The sequence below is a fragment of the Pygocentrus nattereri genome, chromosome 26 (assembly GCF_015220715.1).
Source record: "Pygocentrus nattereri isolate fPygNat1 chromosome 26, fPygNat1.pri, whole genome shotgun sequence".
NCBI lineage: Eukaryota > Metazoa > Chordata > Actinopteri > Characiformes > Serrasalmidae > Pygocentrus > Pygocentrus nattereri.
Window position 1 is genome coordinate 28,305,588 of NC_051236.1, and position 23,881 is coordinate 28,329,468.

At 40.3% G+C, this 23,881-nt stretch overlaps 1 protein-coding gene and 1 long non-coding RNA gene across 2 annotated transcripts in view; both read left to right on the forward strand.

Moving 5' to 3' along the window:
• The window catches only part of hs2st1b (heparan sulfate 2-O-sulfotransferase 1b), an 84,074-nt gene that overhangs the window by 7,746 nt on the left and 52,447 nt on the right, over positions 1-23,881 (forward strand). The window lies entirely within an intron of this gene.
• LOC108427653 lies at positions 443-2,072 on the forward strand. Its single transcript, XR_001857873.2, has 3 exons — positions 443-1,152; positions 1,465-1,512; positions 1,770-2,072. It is a non-coding gene; the product is annotated as an uncharacterized LOC108427653 (long non-coding RNA).

The window sequence follows — 23,881 nt, forward strand, 5'->3', positions numbered from 1 at the left end:
CAGACAACATGTAGCTGTGCTGGCTCTTTTTGGATGGCAAACAAAATGGCCCTGTTTGTGTGTAAACATCATAACCCCTCATTCCGGTCACCACCACTGTAAGAAATCCCAGTCGGTAACTTTCTCTACAATTAACCATTTCATAGCAACCTGTTCAGAGGGATGTTTTTGAATGACAACTGGATTATGTGGAAATAATAAAAAAAAGGTTGGAATTCTTTCATTTTGGCAGTGTGGGCGGTCGGACTGTAGCAAGTCGTTTCAAACTGCTGTCTCGTTGGCTTTCCACCAAAATAAAAAAAGATATTTTTGACTTCGGCGTGGTGTACTGCAGCTTTTGAAACAGCCTGGTGAACGCTGGGCTGTTTTCCCCCTTTTCTCCCCACTGCATTACTTGGAAGAGACGGTAGAGAACTTAAAAATAGCACTGAGATGCTTGAAGTGCGTATTCTTTTTTCCTTTTAAATGTTCCTCATGCTGTCTTTCATGATAACTTTGAGCGTTGGGTGTACTTTATTATAATTATGTTGAACTCCTCAGTATTTGCCCCGGCTGCATGACGGTGTGCTTTATTCATGTAGATTTGCACAAGCACAATTTATGTATAAATAATTGAAAGTGCTTATGCAGAAATTGTTCACATGGTGCCCAAATACCACATGCTTACAATGTGACCTTTCCCAGAGCGATAGCTGTGGTCCAAATTTAAGATCCAATGTCCTTGTTAGCAGGAGGTGAATTCCCATGTGGGCCCACAGCAATCTTTGGCAGCCCTGGGAGACAAACTCGTTACCCAGTAGCCCAGGGGGCAGCTGATAGCAGAACATGGTGAAGCGCTCTTTAGCGAGAGACCTCGCTCGGACGACTTCTAAATAGAGTCTTTTATTCCCATGTGCTTCCACTTTACCGCCACTGAGCTCCATACCTGCTCTGGGAGTGTAACGTGGACTCTGCTGAGCATGATTCAGATCTCAGAAGACCAAACTTACTGCAAAATCTATGAACTTTTGGTGTTGTCACTGTGTAGTTTTAATAGACTTTTTAAAAGCCAAACCATGCTTAATTAAATGGTCTATCAGGATTGCTTTGCCAGGTTATTGGAAAGAAGTTGGAGTGAGAAGTTTGGAGAAAATACTGTTGCTATGAATGACGGTAAGCTATGATGCAAAGTGATCATATTCCATTGAAAGCTAACTTAAAGCAGGCGCATTTCACAACCTGCATTCAGTTTACACCCTCAAATACATCCATGTACAGTATAGCATACTGTATATTTTACTAACCTTTTATACAACATGTGCAATAATTTGCTGAGGCTATCCCTCCTCACAGGCCCATTTTAAAAATATATATTTTATACGTTTGACGCACAATCTAAACTAAACTATTAGCTTTTGGAACGTACACTGTACATGAACAACTCTGAACAATTGCCAGCATTTCTTTTGATTTCTTTTTCTTCAGGCCAGATGTGCATGCAGTGGATTACAGGTGACACAGGTGACTGTGAAGGTAAAAAACTGATGTAGGCTGCATTTCTCGGCTGTATTCAGTAGAATCCTTGCAATTGGAAAAGTCTTCAGTGCTGTATCAGTCTGCTCACGTTGCCTTCAGCCTAGCTTTTAAAACTGGGCCTTGTCTGATATTACAGACTTTATATCTCCCTCTGAATGCACAAAGGTTCATTTGCAGTTCTCTCAGGTAGACAAATTATGCTGTTGATTAGCTTAAGTGTGCCTGAAAGGTTTAATTTTGCTTTCTTTTGCCAGCAGACACCGAGTTATGCCTGATGAAGGAAACGAGGAAGGGCCCAAATGTGTGTCGGTCAGCGCATAAATCTGAATTTAGATGTGGAAGACCACACCAGACGGACGCTCATCTCAATAATGTGCCTGGCCATATGCTGCTTGCGGATAGGGGAGTGGGGGAGAGGATAAGGGAGTGCATTTTATTTTATTGTTTATTTTATTGTTGTTATTAAAGAGCAAGAGGATCAAATATGTGCCTGCACTCTTGCATGTATGGTCGTGGAGAAAGTCTTCACTGTATATTGAACATAAAAAGCATTCTTAAAGAACCGTCCACTGAAAAGTTTGTTTGTTTTTGTTTTTAGGGAAACACAGGTGTTTAATGTGGCACTGCTTCAAAGAACCCTTTTAACAACTTTACTTCTTAGGTTGTAGCCTTCTTGTGTTGTATTATCTTCCTGGAAAATCCTATTTTAGCCTAAACATTGTATTCGACTGTGATTTTGCCATCTTCTATAGATCAGTAGAAGCGGGTTTGAATATCTAATGCAGAGATGCTGAAGAGGCATCCTGGTTTTAATTTTCTCCTGGTCGCTGAAGTGGAACGCCAAATTTATTACCTTTTGTGTGCCACACTGGTGTCTATCTGCAGGGAATAAAGCACTGCTGCTGCTGTTGGTATGAAATATTAGTCTGCGAGGCCTAGGCTAATCGAAATGTGTGTTGAGGCACTTTGTCTTGTTATGAATATTTTGCCGTAAAGGAGATGGAAGTACGGAATGTCTGGATCCCTGAGTATGATCATTATGGTAACATTAGTGGCAGTGGAGTGAGGGTTACCTGGGTCTGAATGGACCATTTCCGTTGTGAACGCTAATGCAAAGTTTACATTTTGTATTAGTTATTAACTTCCGTTTAACCCTTAGAAGTCAAATGTCTCTTGTGTTGCTGTGCTATTCGATTGTGGGCATGTAATGTAATTTATACAGCAGTTCTGATCATTCTGTACTGGCTGCTGAGTAAGCCTTGCACTGCAGATGATCAACACTACATTTCTACATACAAAACACAACATGAGTATCGTTCCTGTCCAAAGAAAAATCAACAAGCAAAACGTTCTTTATTTTTAATGTAAGTTAAAAAGATGTGAATTTGGAGCAATTCTGTTGGCCTAGTGGTAAAACCTTTAGACATTTTAAAGGGAAGCTGCTGGGCTCAAATAAAAATTGGGAAGAAATGGAGACAGTTTGGTCAAATTCTGAAGAAGAGTCTGACCGCACGATTGCATCAAATTCCAAGCCTGCCGTTGCCCTTAATTGCCATTAGGGCAACTATGCAAACTGGAATTAAACATAAATGAACAGAATACAGTTCAGCAAACAAGACTGACATGACATGTTTTACAGACTAGGCAGAACAAAACAACACTAAAAATATTGAAAAAGCAGATTCGTACCTGGTATTGCAACAGTTTTTTGACTCCATAACGCAAAAGGCTGCTGTGTTTTGTGGCAGAAGGAGTTGCCAATATCAAAGCACATTTAATGCAATGTTTGGGCCTTTATTTCTTTATAAAAGCAGTAGAACAACCGAGGTTGTGTTATTGCAAATAATGGCTGTGATCTACTCCCTGTCACTTTCTATTGCTTGATCTTAATTACATTGTGAGTTGTGCAATTAATTACATGTGTGTGCAATTTTGAGTTCTTACACTTTTCCTTTTTTTGATGTCTAGAAAAAAAAATAGCAAAAATGTAAAGAACTTTTTCCTCAAAATTAAATGTATAATAATATTTTTTCTTCTACTGACAAACATAAATATAGTATGAATTGAAATATCAGAATCTGCACTGTTGACTGAAATTTCTTTGGTTCAATTACAAGTGAGAAACAGTTAATACTGATTTACTAAATCATTGTATTATTGCCAGTGGTGTCTGTGGATGACGTGTGGAGAATATGAATGGATAGGTGATGGAATTGGGATAACTTGGTTTCTCAGGAGGAACTGCACTCTTACCAAAGATGGCCCAGGAGTTCTTTGTAGAACCATTTGCATGCTTAAATGGTTCTTTGTGTGGTGAAGTGGTTCTTCACGCTGAGGCAGAATGTGTTGTATGTGGTTCTGTATAAGACCTTTTTTGAAAAGGGTTCTATACAGCACCAAAAAGAGTTTGTAGTTACAGGCTTGATGTCATAAGAATAACAGAACCCTTTTTGGTGCTGTATAATACCAGTTTCAGAAGGTTCTGTATAGAACCATGTACAACACATTGTGCATCAGCCTGAAGAATCATTTCGCCATGCAGAGAACCGAATGAGTCTATACAGAACCAATGATTCTAAATAGAGCCATTGCCTTTACTAATGAGCCCTTGAAGAACCATCTTTTTAAGCGTGTGCTATGAAATGATCAGTTTTGCAATCAGGTGTATAGGAGGACTTGCTGTTGTCATTTCTGGAGCTTTAAGCACTACAGAGTTTAATGTTTTCTAATCCACCTGATTCAACTCCCAACCTGATTATCATGCGCTTCATTGACTGAAGCAGGAATACTATACAAGTACAGTACTGTGCTGGACATTCCCAGCTCATCTCTGAATTCCAGTTTGCCTTATACCCCTCTCATTGATCTGTTTTGTGGCTCTGAATTGTCTTACCTACAGCTTCACTGCTCCTATGTTTTTCATTCTAGTTTGGATGGACCTTTTTAACTACTATGCACAGAGTGACTCTGTCAAACTTGGAGCTTATTGACCTTAAAGTTGGATCAGCTATGAGGTGTGGAGATAACTGGATGTGATCCAGCTAATGTGGCCAGTTCAGCTGTATTACGACATTGATTGCGCCACACACAGATAGGGAGGCTATTGAGGACTACATTTTCTGAAACTAACCAAAGACATTAGACAAAGTAGCGGTCATAACAGTTTGTGTGTGGTCTACAAAGATTGGTTTGTTTTTAAGTTGTACATTAGCAGTTGTTTTCTGTTATTTCCAGCAAGCCACCTACTTTACTTTGCTAGATGCATTATAATTATAAATGCTTGCTAGTTCATAGGAATCTTGACTGATGCTGTTTTGCCAACTTCAGTTGTAGATGCTAATCTTAGCTTCTTTTGCTTTTTAAGTGGACAGGCTCCAAACATGGTTCAGCTCAATGGTTCAGACCCTCAGGCTGGGCCTTTCTTCAGAGTGAATATCACAACCAATGTTGCTATGGGCTCTCCTGTATCATTGCAGTGGCGCTGTTTAGTCGTGTAGATGCCGTAGCTCATGTCATTGATGAGTTCAAATTGTGTGGAGTCCAAGCTCTGAGAATCTGAGAACTGTACTAATTTTCTTCACTGTTTTTGTGACAGTGGTCACTAATGGCGTTTCAGTATCGGGCTAAACAGTGGAGTGGCCCAGTTACAAATCCAAGCCCAGAACTCAAGCCACAGTCAAGTGCATGTGTTTGTTTCCCGTCGCACAACATAGCTGTCTTTAGGCCTCGCTTGGCAGCGGACGTGACAGCAAAATGAATGATCACGGATTTGTAACAGCACTGTACACAGCTCCGCACTGCCTGCTGGAGTCGTCCCGTGGTAAGTTAGAAACTGAACCTAACACCTTACAGTAGGAGTAGGCAGTACGATGCCGTTTTACCGTCAGCATGATAAATTATGTTGTAATATGCTTTTCTGAGCATGTCATAGACATCGTCAGAACATCTCAAAGAACATTAACTGCATGTTTCACGGCGTAATGAACATGATTAAGCCCCTATAATTGAATACAGTGTAGGGCATTTTGTACAACATGGAGTAAAGTTGTTAAATTTATGTGGCACTGCAGTTCCTATCTTGTCTGTACCCAGTTATTAGATCTGAGAAAAACTGAATATTATGACTCTGAATATTATGATGACGTATTGTAACATAATATTTTCTGCTTTATCGCCAGCCTTTATGTTAATGACTTGTAAGGGCCTGTATGTAGGTCCACACATCGACTTCCATGCTAATTTATAACTACAAGTTCCATAGACGTTTCATGGTAGTTATTGACGTAATTCATCGAAGCTGGTTAAAACGGTGAAATCATACGTTCTGTTTTTCCTGGGAACTTTAATCAAAGTTCTTGCTAGCTCAGTACTGAACGAACAAAAAAAAAAAAAGAAGCCATGCTCGACTGGCTCCCTCTCCACTCGTTCAACAGAAATCTTTGTGGAAAGGAGAGGGCAGTGGCTGCTTAGAGACTAAAGCTGAAAAGCAGGAAACCTTTAGAGAGCAGTGTGGGAACAGCTCGGTGGATTTTCCAATTGGCTCCCCTTCCTGCTCGCTCCTTATACAGCCTAACAGTAGCCGGCTTCTTGTTCTGGAGTGGATTCTCTGCTCTACTTGGGGGGTCTCCTTGGCAAAGCCGGCATTGTAAACTAAGGAGGGATGGAGGGGGGACCCGTGATTGACAGCCGCCTCTCGTAGAAGCTAGGTCCTGTTGTCTGGAAAGAGCTAGATTTCTTCCCTCAGCCTTATCACAAAGACCGCAGCTTTGAGTTGAAACCTGCCAGGCCCGGTGCGACTGAGTGCAAATTATCCTCTAATTGTACGGTGCGAGAGTGAGGAGGTGGCTTTCTCTCCAAAACTTTTAATGGGTTTTTGTCACACACCTCTGTGAGCGAAGGGGGAAATGGTGCGGAGAGTTGCCGATATCTGTCTGGGTTATGCTTCGTGCTGGTTTTATTTAGGCAACTGGGGGAGGATTTAGTCTGCTTTGTCATTGATGTGGCAGAGTGAGTGATCTCAGCCCCTGAGAATGAAAGTAAAAATGCTCTCCTTCACTGCATTCACTCTGTGCTTTTGAGCTTCTTGACTCTCTATTTTAGGGAATGGATCTGAAATAGAAGTGTCACCTTTGACTATATTAGTCATATATAATTACAATTTTTTCCATTTCTTCACTATTTTCCTTTCCCTTTTCATTCTTAGTGCACAAGTGTCTTGTGGTTCTTACCAGGTTGCCATTGTAAATAAGAATATGATCTTCATATTTTCTGTGTATATGTGTGTGTATGTATATATGTGTGTGTGTGTGTGTGTGTGTGTGTGTGTAATATTGCAATAACTATGATATGTATCCCTGGCTTATTATGACTTGAAAATCAGGTCATTGTGCATACTTCTTTCATCAGAGAGAGAGAGAGAGTGATCCACACACCCACCAAACCAAATAAAACATTTGTTTGGTTTGTCCTTTAGTGCGCGGTGTTTGTTCTCTTTGTGAAGTCGGCTGCACTGGCCTGAATAGGGTGGAGAAAGAGATTGGCAGCATGTCTGTTCTGGTGACTGTTAGTGGAGTGATGAATAGATTTGCTCGTGTGTGTGTCTGTGTGTTTCCCTGTGATTAATGTGGCTGTGTTAAATTGCCCTGTTGTGTTTCTCTATTAGTCTCAGCCTCGCAGACCAGTGTTATATGAATCATGCATTGCTGTGATGAATGTTCTGTTCAGGCTGTGTACTGAACGCTGAGGAGGGCAGCCATGACTGACCCACACCGCAGGGACAGAGGGGTTTCACACAGGACCTCCCTTCACTGCTTACTACAGCAGCTTTACATTAGCATTACAGTGCGCATGAGAAGTGGGAGCATGTAGAACAGTGGGTATGCCATGTGTACACTGCTCTTCAGGTTTGAGATTATTTCCTTTCATGTTAAATCGCTTGGATCTTGAGGTTTTTCTTTGCAAAAAAGCTGCAAAACTGAAGAAACCACTGATAAAAGCTCTGCCGTGGGATTAGTCTCGACGCTCACACGTTGAATCATCCTGTTGTGAGCAACACTCGAATCATTTTAGGTGTTCAAACCACTTTTGGGCCAAAATAGCTTCTGCTTTTAACAGTAGTTTGGTTGGCCCAACTTGTGCAAAATCAGATTTCCATAATGGAAAACTGACAAAATATGGAAGCTAAGCTGCAAAACGGCTCATTTTAAATCCCCTTTTTGTGATAATGTGAAAACCAGTACATTTACACAGAGCTACCTATTCAACCTACAGTAGTTTAGCTCTGCCCATTCACACTGAAACTATAAGGTTTACAGCGTGGACTGCTTGCACATTACCGGCCAATCAGAACAGACATCTTTCACGTTTTTGTCAGTGTTAAATCTGTAGTAACAAAAGCACTCTGTTTAATTATTAGACATAAAGAAAATGCTGTTGTAAAAATGAGTTAAAGTTTATATACTATAAGCGTCTATACTGAGTTGAGGTCTGGGCTTTCGCTGGGCCACTCCGGATTGTGGATTTTATTTTTTTTTAGCTGTTTGGTCATCGAGTTGATTGGATGTTTAGGGTCAGTGTCCTGTTGCATCACTCAGCTTTTACTGATGTTCAGCTCTAGCCCCCCTGACATGATCTAAGAAACTTTTACTACACTTTGGAATTCTTTTTTTTGCTTGATGATGGCAGTCAGTCCAGGCTCAGAGGCAGCAGAGCAGCCCAAAATGCTACCGTCACTGTACTTCACTGTTGGTATGCAGTTCCCTTTTTTACACCATATGTAGATCTTCCTCCCTGAACTGTTCAACTTGCGTTTCATCAGCCCACAAAACGTTTTCCCAATATCATTTTGGAGTCGAGATGCTTTTTGGTAAACGTCATTAATGCATTATTTTTATTTATTTATTTATTTATTTATTTTTGAGGCTTCCTCCATGGTGTCATATACACTATTTTTCGAATCATAGACTCATAACCAGTTCCAGTGATTCCTTCAAGCATTGAAGTGTTACTATAGGGCTCATTTTTAGTTACATTACACTGCATTGTGCCTTTGGAGTGATCTTGGCTGGATGTAGCTCAAACCCATATCTCCAGTCTCATTTTGTTGACTGGACTCCAGGTTGGCGAACTCCTGACTCCTATCAGGTTTTATTGAAATCACTACTTTTTTCAGCCTACATTGTAAATGTATGAGTAATGTATAGGTTTAGGTTAAACGGAGTTTGTTATTTATTGTAACTTGGGCCATTTTTGAAGATGACTATACATAAATGGAGGTAATTGCAAAGGGTTCACATACTTTTTCCTGCCACTGTAATTGCCAAGATCAGATAGTGATTGTATTATTATTAATGTTATAGGAAATAACTTAAATCAAATTCTTGAATGGTGTCTGACTGGTGGTTTTTTTTATATATACTTATTTGTATCTTCTGATGTACAGGATCTTCTGATTGACACTGTTTTTGTGTGTGTGTGTGTGTGTGTGTGTGTATATGTATGTGTGTGTGTGTGTATGTATGTGTGTGTATGTGTGTGTGTGTGTGTGTATATATATATATATATATATATATATATATATATATATATATATATATATATATATATATATATAATTACATTAATTTCACTTCAAATGTTTAGTTTTTTTCAGAAAGTTGAAACAGATAAGCTCTTTCTATGGGCTAAAATTTATATTGTAATGGGACGGACAGCCCGTGCATGAACACCAGAAGCAGACTTAGGAATAGTTTATTCATTATTCATGTTCTGACACACATTCTTGCGCTCATTAACAGCCCCATCCTCCCTCAACACCCCCCCCCCCCCTCAGCTATCCAGATAGGGAATGTACAGTTTGGAATGAAAGTTTGGTTACTGACACAATCTGCGGTGTTTGTTTGTTTGTAGGTTTTACAAACTGCTGATTAATAATTCCAGAGAGAATTACCTTCTACAATTTGCTGAACTCTGAGCTCCTTTAGTGAAATTAGTCCTGTTTGAATCAACATCACAGTAGTGTAGTAACAAAACTGGGTAATTGAAAACAACACCTCCATTTTTTTTCTGAAGACAAGGCTAACAGTTGAATGGAGCTGATTCGACTCAGCTCCTTAATCCTCAAGTACATGATAAGACTACTGAAATCCACAATGAAGTGTTGTTCCCTCCTGTTCTCTATGAATATGTAAAAGCGTTTGGAATTGCGGTTGATAACAGGTGGCACACGGCTCTTCCCTTGTCCAGTCTCAACTCTGTTTTTGTTTTTTTTGGCCTTCATATTTGCTGTTTGATAGTTTGAAAGTGTGCCGTCTGTTGGATGATGATGATGTCCTTGTGAAAGTGGATTATCTTATATGCAGTCTTAGAAATAATTCCTTTAAGTGCTCATTAGAAGACACTTGTAAGGCAGCTGAGATGTGTTTGTGTAATTTGTGTGAGAATGTTGGTGTCTTTTTGAAGGGGAACATGACATCGGCGATATCTTTGGGAACAGCTTTCATTGGGGATACACAGCCTGGGACTCGGTTTCAGGGTTGGAAGGATGGTAGAGTTAAAGTGGCAGTAGGTTGAACAAGGTTGGACAAATTTTATACATAGTTGACAATACAGTATGCTTTTGTAAACTTATCGTGGATATCATCTGTACTTTAACACAGACCAAGTGCACGTTCATATCATAAAGAGAGGAAAATTAGTCCCCTTTAACTGAATTTAGTGCAACACCGAAAGCAAAATATTGAATAAAAATGGTTGTATTCAGTGTTTGGTAGCAGTTTTTTAAATGTAGCTCTACTGGTTCTTTTTTTTTCTCTGTTCTGATCAAATGTCCAAAAAAATAAATATGGTGACACATGTGTCGCACACATTGGTGGGAGTTTTCTTCCTTTTACCGTCCTCAAACTTCAGTGTTTCTCTTGTGACCAGGACAAAATGCGATGTGACAGTTGACCATTAGCAGCTGTGTGTTTGGAAAGCAGTCAGGCTTGGCTGTTGTTGTGTTATTGATTGAGCGGTGAAGGAGCTGATTTTGGAGATAAGCACAGAGATCAGAGGTTCCTTTTTCACACTGTAAACTTGAGCAGACTTTCTGACCTGCACTGCTAAAACTCACTCTGGGTCCCGCATGGAGATGTGCTGAATCGTCATTGGCAGAGGATAGCCATAAATTATTCAGGTCACACTCGCACCTGACCTGACATCTTGGCACAGAACAGGGTTTCTCACCATGCTGTTCTCAAGCTTTAGAGTAATCTAAGTAGCATTGTTGATATCCTTCTTATAAAGTCAGCTAGAACTACTGCTTGTTTAAAAAAAAAAAAAAAAAAAAAAATCAGAATCAGGAATCAGTTTATTGGTCAGGTGCACTTACTGTTGGTGGATTTGGTGCTCACCTAATGAGCAGTACAGAATACAAATGGTAACCAAATAATACAGATATCACAAGTTATACATGTTCACATTGCTCGGCGATATACAGTCTACACTGGTGGACTCCTGCGTCCAGAGTCCTGGCTGATGTAGAATAACCTCTTGTTCATGCAGACTGTGAAGTGTAGGATGCTTCTTGACTTTGCTTTGACTTTTTTGGTCTTTCAGCTTGTTGGCACAGATTGTTTCTCCATCTACAGAGGTCAGTGGACACGTGGAGGTGTCTCAGACTTCATCTTCTACAACCCATTCCTCAATTACCTCATAGCTTTGCAGAAAGTCGTTTAGTAATTTTTGTTTTATTTTGTGTTTCTCTTTTTCTGAGTCTATACGAACCTTTGAAAGGTTTTTTCCACACTTTCCACTCCGGGTCGATGGATGCTAGAGTGAAAGGATAGGAAGGTGGTTTCAGTATTACTGAAATACATGATTTTATTTATTGATTATGATGTTTTATTTATTATGTTTTATTTAACATTAATTAAGGAGTTGGTGAAAATATATTGAAACAAGGAGACGTATTGCTGCACAGTATATTTGATCGTTAATTACTGTGATGTTGGGCTTTGTAATACTGATATGTTTGTTTTACCCCCAGTTCCCATATTGCTGGGTATCAAATAATTTTTTGCATTTGGGGTGAGTGTAGTTTTGTTTGTTTGTTTGTTTGTTTGTTTGTTTGTTTGCTTATGTGTCAGCAGTGTGGGATGACAAGCAGCAGTAAAAATGCCAATGGTAAAATCTGTAATGCCAGTATTTCGTGGAAAGGCAGTAGTTGTGGATAATATACCGGTTGAAATTGTTCCTGAGCTGTTGGTTTCACTGATATGAGACAAGTACACCAGATAATCCAACATACAGTGTAAAACACGCTAACCTTAGTGCCTGTAGTTAGTATCGGTATCGGTACTTGGTATCGGCAATTACTTAAGGATCAGGTGTTTTGAAGTCTGTACATCCCTACCTGTAATGCTAATTCAGGTAGATGTATTTGCAGGTTTTGCATTCTATTAGGGATGTGTTGATACCAACACTAGTATCAGGTATCAGCCTGATGTTGTACTCATTTAGTCATGCTCATAAAATGCACTAATGCCAACATTTCAGTACCACGATACCTTATATGTGACGTGAGTCTAGCGTGCACTGCCACACTAATGAACTAATGACTCAAGCTGGCCGTGAACAATGGTGTGCTCACGTGAAAAGTGGTACAGAACCGTGGTGGTCGGACACAAAGTCGTTGGTCACTTTAAAAGTTCTGCCTTGGGAAATTCACGCCAAACCTACGCTGTGCGATTTTATGCCTGTTTTAAAGACGCACAATCACATCCACATCCCCAGTATGGATGGAGACGCAGAGGATAACAGTACAAAAAAAAGTTGAAACTAAACAGGCTGTAGAAAGAAAGTTTCAGTGCACAGTAACCAAGCTGCTGTGACTCAGCGTGTTTGCTCAGTACTCAAATGTGCTGTTAATGTGTGTTAATTTTAATTAAACAGTATTATTGTGCATGCACAGAGCTGTTTGTATGGCTTCGTTTTATGTAGATGTCAGTCGGAACAAGCGTTTTCATTTAACATGAACATAATTATAGGCTTTGCAGGCAAACACTGTTCTATTCAAACTTACAGTGTGAGTCACCAAAGAACAAGATTTCAGCAATCAGTGTATTCCTAGCTTTAGAGGACATTCAGCTACAGCTTAGTGAGCCAAACAAAAGAGACACAAGGGAGCTCTTTGACTGCATTAGCCATGGTTGTGATTCCTGCTGTTGCTGTGCTACCAATTGCTGAAAAAGATATATAAGGAGTGGAGATCAAAACTATGAAACATACTTTACTTACAGCTGTACAGCCATTCAGAAGCTAATTTTGTATGGAACAGCATTCTTTTTTCAGTGCTGGGCTAACCTGAGTTGTTCTCATGTTAGGAGTACAGAATCTCAACTTCCACTAGCAGCGCCCAGATCCATCAAAGGGAAGCGAATATGCAATTAGCTTTGCGGGGGGGGGGGGAGTCTGGAGAGACTCACAGCTCAGCCTCTATTAGCCTCCCATTCACACCTTCGTCCTCACACTTCCGCAGGACCGCAGCAGCGTCTGAAGCATCCTGATCCCACACGAGTGAAAATGGCTTTGACTTCATCACTGCTCTTCTGGCCTCCTTCACAGTCCGTGGTTAAAATTACTCACAGGCTGGTGTCCAAACCTCCAAAGCGATCTCAGTTGTATTATTCATATCTCATCTTTGCAGGGGCATCTGAGGTTAGACGCTATTAATATCCATGATTGCACGCTCGTGTTTCTGCTCCATTGTCTTCCTGATAGAGCTCTGTTGATGTCTCTTTGTTGGAATGTGGCTTGTGACTTATAATTAATTTTACATCTGTTGGCCAACTGCAGCCGTTTCGGAAGCTTTACTGTCTTGATTATTGCAATAAAGACGCCTTTGTAGTTTTGCACAAAAGCTACATGGATCCTCTGTTCTGCTCATGAAAGGCTTTGACGTCCCAGGCCAATGAGTCACTTAATGAAATGCAAGGCTTGAGAATGGTGCCACTCAGCAGCTTGTTAGGCTTCTGTTGCCCGTCCTGCTCTTGTCTTCTTTAGTGAGGGCATTTGACTGTAGAAATGAATCGCATCAATGCTATGGAATTTGAAAGTGAGCAGCTAATTTGAAGGTGACGTTTCAGCTGCATCAACAGTAAAGTGAATGATCTATGAATGTAACAACTCACAAATTTTGTTTTAATACAACACGATACAGTGGTGTCTCGATTTGTTTAGTGGTGTCTCGATTTGTTTAGTGGTGTCTCGATTTGTTTCGTTTTTCAATACAGCAAAGATAAAGTGTGGCTGAAAATGCATTTACATTATGTTAACGTTTCCATTTTCAGTAAATTGTGATTATTAAAGCCTTCAACTTAATAAAAGTACAACCATTTGAAAGAAAGTGTGTGTGCTTTATAGTGTCCCAATTTACAAGCTTGTTAAACCTAAGCTAACACACTAGCCACAAGGTAACATCCAGTGTTTCCCACACAAGCTGTAAGTGGGCAGCCTTAAAAGTGTATTGACAACCACCAACGTATGTTTTGTCCCATGTAAACAACGTAACGTTTTACTTAACATGAAACATGAGTAACAGCACATGGATGGATGGATGGATGGATGGATGGATGGATGGATGGATGGATGCCTTGCAAAAATGCAATATTAATGTAGTCACTTTATTATTCCAAGCTAAACATGACCTATTTGTATTTCTATACTCAAATAAGTAAGGAGAATACTAAAATAAGGTTGGGTTTCCAGATATGTTTGGACAACACCACTGCCCTGCCCTTGGATGCTTAAAGTTAAGCCCAATCACTGAACGTATACTCTGTACGTCATAATCTGATCATGTTTGCTGGCAATGTGGGATCTTTTATCTCAGTAGAATTGCTGAAGGCTATTATACATTATGGAGACATAAGCTCTTTATGGCGTTTCTCTTTAAAATGGGCGTGGAGGTTGTATCCACACACACATTTCAACCTTTAAATTATAATGGAGCCTCTTCACGAGGTCCAAAAGCTGCTTGTTTTGCTTTCTGCTCTTATGTCACGTTTTGCTGAGCTTATTTCAGTGAACTGCTGTGCTATTGAGATGTGTGGGAATTGATCCAGCTGCTCTGTGGTTAGCTTAGCATCAAAGGACCCCTCCTGGTTGGTCTCTAAGGTGGATTAAGGTGGGAGTTGGTGGTGAATCTCCAGGCTGTGTAAGACAGTTGGGTGATTTTTATGGAGTTTTGAGAGCAGCCATGACCTTTTGTTTGTCCTTTTGTGCTGCTTTTTTTGCTAACAACGTAAAGACGTTGATTGTTGATCGTTTTCCCTCTTATTTCACATTTTGTATCCAAACAAACCTAATCTGAGTGATTTAGAAGGATCTAAGTGAACATGGGAGAATTCTCCTTTTCTCGGGATGTTTCATGGTTTCTTGCTCTTTTGGGTGATGTTAGTGGACGCGTGTTTAAAGCGTGTGTGAGCATTCTGCATGTTGGCACATTATGCAAAGCTGTGCAGTGTAACAGTATTGATCAAAGTTACTACACTGAAAATCACACATTTAAGTAACCGCCTTAATTTTAGACAGTTGGCTAGTTTGCTTCACATTTTGAAATGTATAACTCTAGCCATACATGTTTAGTGCTGGTGTGGGTTTCAAACATGAGCTCAAACATGCACCAAGTCATATAAGTGCTAATGGTGCCCTGTTGTTCTCTGTACATCTCACAACATGAACATTAACTTATTAACATTTTTACATGATGCGGGTTTTTGTTTGTTTTTTTACAATTAAAATGACTTTTTTTCCCACACATTGAGATTCATACTTCTTAAACATACAAATCATTTTATGTAATTATAATTTGTGCCTTTGAGACTTGAACTGGTACTTGTATAGTACCAGCACTAAATGCTCAAAAAATGCAAAACCCTGTTGGATTATGCCAACACCTGCCCTGATTTTACATAATCGACATACAGCCATGAGCTGCCACATGGTTCAAAGTGTACATGAGCTGCTCTCTACAAATATATATATATATATATATATATATATATCTAGACCTCTCACAACAAGGCATTTTCGTCCACACAATTTCCTCTTATTCCTCTTTTTCGGACCGTTCTCTGTAAACCCTAGAGATGGATGTGCGTGAAAATCCCAGCAGATCAGCAGTTTCTGAAATACTCAGACCAGCCCGTCTGGCACCAATAACCACGCCACGTTCAAAGCCCCTTAAATCCCCTTTCTTCCCCGTTCTGATGCTCGGTCTGCACTTCAGCAAGTCGTCTTGACCACCTCTACAGGCCTAAATGCAGTGAGCTGAGTGTTACAACCTTCAACATCACTCTTCCTAGTTGTTTTGTAATGACACTACTACTTTCTTTAAAAAAACCCAACAAACCCTGATTCCATCTCTTATAAATCCAGCGTGCATTTACTGGAGAGACTTTGAGACTTGCTTTTTGATGTTTGGATATGAACAGCATGATGAACCACCATTTTGCTCACATTTTTTAGACAAAACCCTATGAGGGCTACACACAGGACAGTGAGAATTAGAGAAAAAACACACACACACACACACACACACACACACACACACACACACACACACACACACACACACACACAGACACTCAGAGGCCTGTTTACTCAGTGAGACTTATGGCATGTTTGTTTCCCATCTTCACTTGTAATTAGAATCAATCTGTTGTGGTATTATTGATCTCGCTGTGAATGCAATCCTGGCTCAGGGATGTGAGGTGAATAATCTTTGCCACTCACACGCCCTTAGTACTCGTGGCTTGCAGAATAATTGCCCAGTTAAACAGATGAATGAACAGTTCTGGTTCATGTTTTCTCTCCGTCGCTTTCTGTTCTAAATGCATTTACAATTAGCACAGACTATGGCTACAAACTAGTTTTAAAATGATCAAAGACTTGTTTCAAGGGCTTTTTGCTTTCGGTTTTCTCCCCACTAAGTGAAATGCAGCTCAGGGGGTTTTCAGGTTGGCCAGTCAAGCCTTCCACTTTTCAGACCTAATAAGCTGCTTTTGCAGCATGTTTGGGATCATTGGCATGCACGCTTCTGAAGCGTTTGGCTTTAAGCAGTTAAGATGGTTGTTCAGATTTCAGGCAGGGCTGCTACGTTCCCATGCGATCTTACATAAAGTGGTTTGTTTTGAAGCATAAGCAGTTTCATCTTTCGTCTTTGTAATAGGGATGCACTGATGAGACATGCAGTAAAAAGCAATACAGTACCTCATCATGAAGTATTGCTTGATATTGGTATTGACTCCAATACTGGTACATAAATACAATATTGTATTGGCAATAGTGTTAATACTATGAAGCACTTTCTGACACTACATATGTGCCAGTAGGTGGCGCTTGAAGCAGTACTATGCCACAATTGAGATTTTTTTTTTTTTTTTTTTTTTTTTTTTTTTTTTGCTCTTGGGGTCCCCCTCATGGACATCTGTATATGTGCACTGAAGGATGCATAATTCAATACCCCATTGTGGCATGTGGATGCTGCAGATTACACTCACAATTTCTTTGCTTCTATGTGTAAATGACCAGAATCATGAGTGTACCGTCCATATGCCAGCGAGACTGTTTGGCACAACGTTGGCAAAGAAAACATCAGAACAGAAAGAACTTGCAAGGCAGACCGAAATAACAGAATTTTATTACAAGAGGTTGTGAATTTTCAAAGCTAATTTGGCATGATATTAACAAAGACTGACCCAACTTTTCTGGCACGAGATGAATTTTTCTTTGCATGCTCGCCTGTAACGGGATCGAAGTTACATGACTTTCAGCATCCGGAAAACCTACAAAACCCTCTGAGACAAGAATGACACTGCTAAGGTTACAGCCTATGCTTCAGTGTTCAGCATTAGCAGTGATGCACACTCTGCTGTCAGGTTTTTGTTGTTTTCTCATTATTTTCTTTTGCTTCCTTTTAGCTCTTTCAGTTCCCCCAACGAATAAAAGCCTGCCTGACATTTACTCCTGTCTGCTCTCTGGCTTGGTTTCTCTCGTTTTCTCTTCCCTCTGACAGCGTGTTCATCTGTCTCTTCGCAGCCTCTGCCGTGATGTCCATTCTGGGAATACCAAGCTAGCTTCTTCTTATAGCTAGCTCAAGAGCCATAGCTGTTGGTGTGTGATGTGGTGCCATAAAGTGTTACACAGTTCTCAGAAGAGGTGTTATGCTCCCTCCTCTAACTAATAGCAGGCATTCCAGGCCTGAGTGGCAATAACATTCTCCCTAATTAGAAGCCAGTGGACCATCAACATTATTTTGAATCTGTTATTTTCAGGCAAAACTGTTACATAATGGTGCTTTCATTTTTAAGAATAGCAAAATACTTGAGGTTTATCATGTGGTAAAACCTCTGAGGTTGTGCTGGTGCATTTTCCCCTATATAATATACCTGGTCAGTAACACGAAGCAGTTTTTACACAGCTGATGTTTTGGATACATCTCTGACATTTCACCCTCATCATGGCCTGCTTTACATTTCTTTGGTCCTCATATTATCAGCCAGACACCAAATTGCATATTTAGCATTTGGCAGTTGTTTATATATGGCTGTATAAGCTATCTAACTATCTTCTAGCCATCTATTTGGGTAAATTCACATTTCCATGTGTGAAATTGTGCATGTACCAAAGTCCTGCAGGCACATCAGAAAGCCACTTGCACCACTGAGACAAGGACTTGGCAAGTGTACGCACTGCGACAGAGTCCAGATGAATCAGAGGAAATCATTCGTTGGTCACATGGTCATTTTTAGTACATGTATATAATCTTGAGTGAAATATCCGACACAAAGTGCCTTTAATTTATCACATCTGAGCACAACTATCGACATTTCGGTCATTCATTCAACGAAAGAAGTCCAGCTGAAAGAGTTGCTGAATTTGGTTTCCACCTCTAATATTTATGAACACTTCCCCTTCACTGGCTGGGGATATTGGTTTTGTACTTTTCCATTAGTGGAGTATTAGTGAACACCCAGCTGAGACAGCGATGCAGAGATTAGAACGTGAGGACTTTAAGAGGATTTGATACGGACTTAGAGTTTGTGGACTAGATGATTAATTTACCAGGGGTGCCATGGTGGCTGTTGATCAAAGCGTCCTTGTCACTTACAGTATAATGCACTCTAAGACGCTTCAGGCTCTGAGCAGACCCCTGGGGTGAAGAATATGGCTGAGAAAACATCACTTACTGGTCGAAATCAGGTCATCTCAGCCTATGGGATCTATGGGAAGTGTATGTAAATAGGCTACTTATAGCAAATTGCTTACTTTGTAGGAGAAGCAGAACAATGTTCTCAATTTTAATGTAAGTGTAATTGGTCTGTTTCTGTCCATGAAATGTTCACACAGCGCTGGTGTTTTCAAATCTCTCCGGTTGATCTGGTCCACCTTGACAAAATCCAGTCCGTAGTATGTCATAAGGTACTGTTTAGCTATTGCAGTGTTAGCATCACTGAGTAATGGCAGCTTATTTTACTCCTCATTTTATTGAAGACCATATTTCATACAGTAATACCAAACCTGGCTATCAGTACTTCTGTGATGCCAGGTGAATCAGCTCAGTAGGGTGAGCAAGCATGCCATCCTGTTAGCTACCATGGTGGTTACAGTTTACAAATTCCAGCAAAATATGATTTGTTACTGGTTTTGTGTGCTGGAAATATGTATAGCTCTACTGGGAATGTAGCTCTTACCCTAGGAGAGACCATGAAAGAAGAACTGTTTGTGTGTTTTCCCTTCATGATGCATGTTATGATACTTTATTTTTAAAAGTTAGAACAGCGTAGCAGGACTACTTTTACTGTCTGGGATTGGCAACATTTTTAGGATTCAAATTCAGTGTTTAGAGAATAGGACGAAACTAGAATAGGAGCTAAGCTACTTGGGATCATCTTCTAAAACTTATTTTACTAATGTAATTTAACAAACACTACTACTGTTATACCAGCCACCTCTAAAGCCCCTTACACACCAAGCGCAATGTGGATAAGCAACATAAAAATGCAGCATCCTTTTTTTTTTTTTACTACCTCAAAACTATACACACCAGACGCAATGCATCACAAAGCTCAGATGTCCATAGCGCAGCTTGAGCTGCTTTTGGAGATGCAGCACCACATTTGAAGAAGCAGAAGACAAGCCAGTATTTTTGACATTTGCCAAAATAATGTTTCTGGGACACAGCTGAGCGATTGTTTTTGTTTGGCACCTTGTCGAAGCGTGAGACATTCCTGATGGGTTGAGTGGTGTGGGAGATGTAATCAGTTATATACGTGTTCACCAATGAACTCACTACCCCAGAGTCCAGACCTCATACACTGCCAGAAATAAAGGCATGACACGGTCAGTGGGGTGGTTTCCTCAAGGGTACATACCAGTATCTTTAGTCAGGAACATAATTGCACCATAATCCGTTGAAATGATATTTTCTAAGTTGTGTTTACTCCACACACCCTGTCTGTTGTGCAGTTGGACCTTAAAAGCACCTTTGAGGGAACATTTCCATTGTTTGTAACTTCATGAATGGAAAATGGGCCTTTATTTCTAACAGTGTACTTGAATGTGTTTGAGATTACTTGCTTCGTGAGAAACAGAAAATGCGACCAACTACTAAGACTGAGCTTCTTTGAAATGCTGAAGGCAAGTCTCCTGAAAAGAATGGAAGCTGTAATAAAGGTGGGCACGCTAAACACAAACATTTTGAAAATATATTTATTATGTTTAGTTGTTCTTTGAAGACGTTTGAGTAATTTCCTGCTACACGTTAGGAAAGACCCTAATGCTGAAAACGAACTGCTTCATAGTCGTGATTTTTGACTGGAAAGTAAAATAAATAAAGGGTCTCTGAGTTTTGCGCTCTGTGTGCAACACGGCTGATCTGTAGTTGGAGGATGTTTTTGTGCTTGTTTAACCTTTGACATCTTTCTGACTACTATATCTTTAAATCTAATGACCAGTGAAGTGCATCATCTTCTGAATGAGCCCAAAAAATGAATTGCAGACTTTAAGATGGGGGGTGTGTGTGTGTGTGTGTGTGTGTGTGTGTGTGTGTGTGTGTGTGTGTGTGTGTGTGTGTGCGCACACATCTGATTCCATTTCATTTGAAGAAGTGGTGGTGGGATTCACAGGGGGAAGTATAGAAACACCGCAGAGCATGGGAGAGAGAGAGAGGGCTGAAACATCTGTATGGGCAGCAGGACTCAGTAAAGCCGTTTCGAGTGAGTATTTTCCATCCGCTTAAAAGATGTGTAACCCTTGAGAATTCCCCCTCGAGTAATCAGCTGGGGCCTCTTTGCTTTTTGTTTTTATCCTCCTTTCTTTTGCTTTTCCAGTGCTTGTGAAGTGTGAATGCTCTCCTCGGAGATGTTGCAGAATGGTAGTGGTAATCCCCCAGCTCGCTCGCTCCTCCGCATACCGCTATACCATCTCCAGGATGTTATTTATGTATTCTGGTGCAGTCATTGCTGAAATCAGGTCAGCTCAGATGCAGAGATGGTGAGTGGGATTGAATTTTTCTGAAAATATGACCAGGTTTTTTTTTTTTTTTTTTTTCTTCTGAAAGAATATTCTCACAGAGCAGATGGAGTTCTTTCATCTAGGTGAATTACTCTCTTTGATCCTGTTAGCTGTGTCTTGCTTACACTGCACACGGTGAAACAGAGGGAGCCAGTGTGTGTACAGTAGCCTTTGAAGTCTGTATTCATCTTCTCGGCTCACTGGGAGCTGCCTGGGGTCCATCCCTTCTCTGCCAGACAGGGACCAGTGCTAGCTTCCGTTTTGCTGTGTTAATCACCCTGATCAGAAGGCATTTTTCTCGCTCACCTCTTCATGAGATGAAAGCTTTGTAAGTGATATGTCCAGAAAGGCAGCTTTAGCCGCTACGGTAGACCACTTATGGGACGGAAAACGTGGAAAATTTGGTACAATGAGAAATCATTCAAATAATGTTTGTAGCCAGAACAGTTCTAGCATATGAAGTTTCTTGCATAGGTCAGGAGAAAAAGGTCCGCTGAAAAATGCCATGAATTTCAGACTTGCTGATAAAAAAAGAGTGACTATAAATGAATCCTTGGTACTGTTGGTTATGGTGTTACTTGATCGAGCAAAGGAAACGTTTTAAATTCTGCCCAATTGTAATTGACCTACTTTGAAGCATATCGCAGGATAATAAGGCCTGCACAGAGTTGTGGAGAGTCGCAAAGTAGTTATGAGCAGGTTATATCCTGGTACAGTTTAATCACAAAATGGGCCTTCCAGACCAATAATAACAAAAATGCAATTTAATTGAATTGCACTAAAAGTAATAACGACAAACATTGTTTGCCACTGCTGTCAAATCATGCTAGAGCACCATGTTCTTTGTCACGAGTCTCATGATGTCTCAACGAGCACATTTACTGCTTTCTTCTATTTTCATTTATTTGCTTTGCAGCCAGATCACATTTAGTTTGTTGCGGCGTATGACAGTGCCCTCTAATAGCTATAGAAAATTGCTGCAGTCAGTTTAATAATTGCAGTCATCTCAAATGATTGTTTTTAGGCAGTTATGTAATAATCGTGACTTTTTTTCGTTTTACACTGAGAATAGCCTGACGGTATTATTTTGGACAAAAAAATGACCACAGACTTCACTGAATATTGTTAGAATTGGCTTGAATGTTGTAATATCTCAAAATCAATCATAGTTGAATTGCAGTCTTCAGATCAATGTGTTTTTACACCTCGAATGGTCAGTAAGGGTCAGCAAATCCTTGCCTAATTAAATTGCTTTGGTTAAAGGAAGGCTGGGCTAATCCTTGCTTAATTAGATTGCTTTAGTTAAGGCTTTCCTCTTCCTGTATTCATGTGTATGCGTCCCGTGTCTTATTGAATGCTCTTTTGGGCTTACCTGCTTAGGCTCAGGATGCGTCCCCGGCCTGACGCGATTACCGCGGGTTAACTCGGCAGAGCTGCAGGATAATTAGACCCTGGCCTGTCAGACTCTTTGAAAAAAGGTGGCTTTTCTGACACTGCTTGTTAAGGATGTAACAGCGCTCCTCTCTGCCTTCCCTCTATCTGCCTTCATCTGTGGCTTCCTGTCAGCCTCTGCTCTGTGGTGACTGCTTTAGGAGTGAAAAGATGAACCATAATGGGAGTTTTTTGCAGTGTCTGTGTGTTCTAGACTGCATTACTCATCAAATGTTCTAGAAGAACGGGACAAAATCAGCTTTGCTTTTCGGACTGGAAATGGCCATGCATGACTAGCACGACTGATGTATTAACTCTCAAGGTTGTTTAGCTCTGAAGCAGAGCCACGGAAATGAACTTTGCTGTTCTTATCATGTGTAGAAAGCAAAAGATATGGAGTCTGGTTTCATCTTGGAGGCCCATCTAAAGTAATTCCCGCTTATCGTCTGCTTTGCATGCCTTGGCACATTGTTGTTTTTTTTTTTTTTTTTTCCTCCTATGCTTCCACAATGTAAGGCCCTTCAAAGGTCATTAGCGGAGCTGGCCTCATTGGGGATATTTTTGGGAAGTTAATGAATTAGTCATGGATGGGCCACTGTAAGACACAGGGAGACTGAATTAGGAACAGGCTCGTCTGGAGGAGCTGTCACTGCGCATTTGGGCCAAAAGACTGCGTTTTCATACTGCGTTCCTGCAACTCTGCGCTGTAGAAGAGTTGAAGTTGCATTGTGGAAATGTTTGATGCCCCAATATTGCCCCGAGTTTTATTTGGTTTTAATGAACTAAAGAAAGACTGTTTAACTGGATTTACTGTAGCGCTGTGTGTGGAACACTGATTAAAAATCATAATATTCAGAGCATTTGATATTTTTTCTTAAATATGGCAAAACTTCAGAGAGACAAAATATATTAAGAAAACATTTTGAAGTATCATGATGTTATTTTACGGCATTGCTGACTGCACCGCACGGCTAATCTTTCTCGTAATACTGGCTGTGCTGTATTGGTATTGGAGAAGGATATAATACACAAACCAGCTCTCTAACTAATCAGAATGGTTTTTACCGTGTGCTGTATGGATCTTGACCAGTCACAGCTTCAGGTGAATGTTCTTTGGGTTTTCTGATGAATCAAGATATTGATGTAATCTAAACACAGTAAACTATTTTGGTGAAAAGTAATGCAGGGGAGTCGTTAATCATGCCTCATTGATTCACCGGTGCTTTTTAAATATTTTGTAAAAAGTAGCATAATCATAATATGGCACATTATAATCACCGTGATGGTGTTCTGCCCATGTGGTCCAACTTCATAATGTAGACATGTTCTGGGTTGAACCACTGCTCAGAGCAGTGAGTTACAGGACTTCTTAGGAGTA